The sequence below is a fragment of the Mizuhopecten yessoensis genome, unplaced genomic scaffold (genome assembly GCF_002113885.1).
Source record: "Mizuhopecten yessoensis strain PY_sf001 unplaced genomic scaffold, ASM211388v2 scaffold10939, whole genome shotgun sequence".
NCBI classification, from domain to species: Eukaryota; Metazoa; Mollusca; class Bivalvia; order Pectinida; family Pectinidae; genus Mizuhopecten; species Mizuhopecten yessoensis.
This window is the reverse complement of record NW_018408797.1, coordinates 454,038-457,365: the sequence shown is the minus strand read 5'-3', so window position 1 is coordinate 457,365 and position 3,328 is coordinate 454,038. Positions and strand designations below refer to the sequence as shown.

At 36.4% G+C, this 3,328-nt stretch overlaps 1 protein-coding gene across 2 annotated transcripts in view; it reads right to left on the bottom strand.

The window, feature by feature from the left end:
• Positions 1-353, bottom strand: part of LOC110463897 (zinc finger CCCH domain-containing protein 11A-like) — a 21,995-nt gene extending 21,642 nt beyond the window's left edge. The window contains exon 1 of one of the 2 annotated variants that reach the window (XM_021518821.1): positions 335-353. The gene's annotated coding sequence lies outside the window, so the exon portion shown is untranslated. The remainder of the gene's footprint in view (positions 1-334) is intronic. The other variant, XM_021518822.1, reaches the window with a different exon arrangement.
• Between the last annotated feature and the right edge of the window lie 2,975 nt (positions 354-3,328).

Genomic DNA, 3,328 nt, shown 5'->3' with positions numbered 1-3,328 from the left:
GGGGGGGGGGGGGGGGGGGGGGGGGGGGGGAGAGTCCAGACTCTTGCCACAAATATGTCTATGGGATACTCCAACACGGCGACATCGTTCAAATCATATAATAAATACGCAAACATAATTAAGATGTTCATCTGTGTGGATATTTCAACAATGGAAGAAATGTGTTGACACATTTCATCACTGCATGCTTTTGTCGGTAATAACAAGGCATTGCGAGTGGAATTCTACCAAGATTCTTGAGGTTACTCATTCTTACCTGACCATATATGTGTCATCTATATAACAAATTAACTGATATATTATGTTTTTTAAGATATACCAAAAATATTCTAACGTTTTCGGACACAGGTTGTTGTTTCCTCTCCGTGAAGAAGATGCCGGATATGACGTCAATCATTCTAAAAACAAATTATAAAATGGTCGCATTCGTGTGTTCCGGCTGAACTGGTCCGGGTGGCATAGAAACAGTACCGCATTTGGTCCGAATGTGTAGGCAGAGCTAAAAATGCACAGTTTCGGAGTCGGACTTTGCGTGATGTGAGCAATTCAACTATTCACAGGTGCATTTAAAATCCATTCTATACAGTTAAAAACTAAATGCACTATGGTGCACTATCGTAGATGGGTGGTGGTCAGCCTCCTCGTAAAGATATATATCAAGTGAGGGGCTGTCTGCGACTTGCTGGTGGTAACATAAAGTGTTCCACAGCCTGATGGTGTCTGGAAAAAATCAATGTTGGTAAATAAGTGTCATAGTGAATGGTATGAGGAATCGAAGGTATACATTATATAACAATAAAGAAATATTGCACACTAGCAACAGGCAGCATTTTTCGTTTTGGTCAGGGCAGGTCTGGACCCCTTGAAAATATGAGACTGTCGTTTTCTTTTCAGATTTAGGCCGAACTGGTTGAAACGGTTGAACCGGATACGCGCGCGAAAGGGTCGTATGACGCGGTCATGAAAGAGAGCGGGCATGCTTTCAAGATTTTAATGGCAGTAGAAAATATTTCGGTAATTGTGAAATCATGACTAATTTTTTTTCTTTATCTTTCATTTTCCACATGTTGTTCTCCAAGCGTTTAATTTTAGAACATGTTTTGAAATTAAAAAGAGAACGTAACTAAATTATCCTTTTCCTAGTACCGATGTCTAAAATTAACGGAACAGTTTCAAATAACTTGAACATGTAGACAAGAAATGAAACAAAATACACAAATTTGAGACGATGGTTACCATCTCAAATTTAATGAGCCGAAAATACATTTTTACAATTTGATCGCTTTATATATGAATGTATATATGGAAAATATATATAATTTGGGGACAAAAACTTGAGCCATGAATGCCGAAATGTCGACGAACCAGTCGATAGGAACGAAGAAAAGATGTTCAAGATTCTGAGACACTTGAAAAGCACACAAGGAGAATAAGGTAAAAATAGGTGTCTTCTGCAGCCACAACCATCATGTAAAGCCGGTAAAATCCTCAATCAGATCACTCGTGAACGCTCTCAAAGTGAGAGTGAGGCGTGAGTGTAGCGACAGAAAGGCACAGTATTATATAAGTATTATAACCAAAATCGCCAATATTCATATATAATAAGGAAATGATTTATTTTCCCATTAAATAATCATGACGACAATGAAACTTGTCTGAAGTCTTCATTATTATCAACATACTAGTAATTGTAAGTTTATCTGTCAGCTTACGGAGTACCCGAAAAAAACCACCACGTGGTCGGGCAGGTGACCCCATACCTTTTCACGTCCGATCGGGGGATCGAACCCCGACCGCCTTGGTGAAAGACAGGTGCGCTATCCACTGTACCACCCGTACATCTATCCCGGAAATAGAGTATATTTATGGGGGGTTTTATGGGTAATTTTCATGAGTGGGGTATATATATATAAATACAAAATGAGAGTCAACCCACATATTAAAGCTGTTATTCATCCTGAAGCCAAGAACATTATATCTAGTTGTTACGTTTTCTTCATTAGACATGGACTCCCATGAACAGCTATATAATCCATTTCCCGCCAAAATATGCCACCATAAGAATGCTTTACAGTTGCGACATCACAATCATTTTTGCTTCAGTAACGACACTTTTGACAATTCCCATTGTTTGCTATTGTTGGCACAAACCTTTTTTTCATTCATTACGTGAAGTAATTATAATATAATATAAAATTATATGATCTAACATCATCGGAACGTCGTTCCGGTGATCTCGAATCAGCACTAGTTGAGGGGGGAACCGAGAAGAAACAATGGTTTAATTTTCGAATGAGCTATTACCCATACGACTCTGCAAAGAGAGAGAGTTTTGAACAGTGTAACCTAGACTAGTGTAGATGTGAACTTCCAGTCATCTTGACTTCACGGAGGATATTTCATCTCTGCCTTTGTGATTTAAAACATTATCCAATACGTATTATTTTAAATCTCCCTATGTTTATACCAAGTAAAAGCCTTTTTGAGGAAAATAATACTCTGCCATTCACAATCAGAGTAAAATACCACACATGTATGATTAGACTACAAATCTTTAAATGATATGGCACCTGATTACATTAAAGCTGGTCTAAATAGGTGTACTGACACGTATAGATATGGATTAAGATCTACATCTCAACAAAATCTTGCCAAGACCAAATTCTGTATTATTCAAAAAGTCATTTACTTACACTGGAGCAATGTGGTGGAATAATTTACCGGTCAATATTAAAAATACGACCACAGTTTGTTCTTTCAAGAAACACCTTAGGCAGCATCTGCTATCTCTATATTTAAATGAGTAATGTTATTCACATAGGTAACTGTCAAAATTTACAAAGTTTCTGTGAACGTATTGTAACCTTGTACTTTGATGTAAATTTTTGTACATATACATATGCTCAATTATATTAAAACTGTATTCCTCAGGGAAAGAATGCTGTGTGTACGAATGAGCAAAGAGTTTATGTGTCAAATAGTTTGTTTACTGTTTTTATCTGTATAATAATTTGATATTATTCACGATACGTTCGTTCAGATATAGACAATGGTACATGTTTCGTTTATCTAGTCAGCAGGTTAGTCTGATTACCAAATATTCATAAACAATAGTAGCGTTCAGTAATCTTACATAATGTTTATTTGTTGTCCATGATTTTGTAGTTAGCATAATAATCTGTTTTAATGTCAGTTAACATGTTTGTATGATGTTTGAGGGGGCCATATGGAAGATTAGTCTTGTACTAAATATGTAACCCTTCTTAAATAAAGATATTATTGTTATTATTATACCCGGAATCTCTGTTTTCCAGACAGTTATATACAT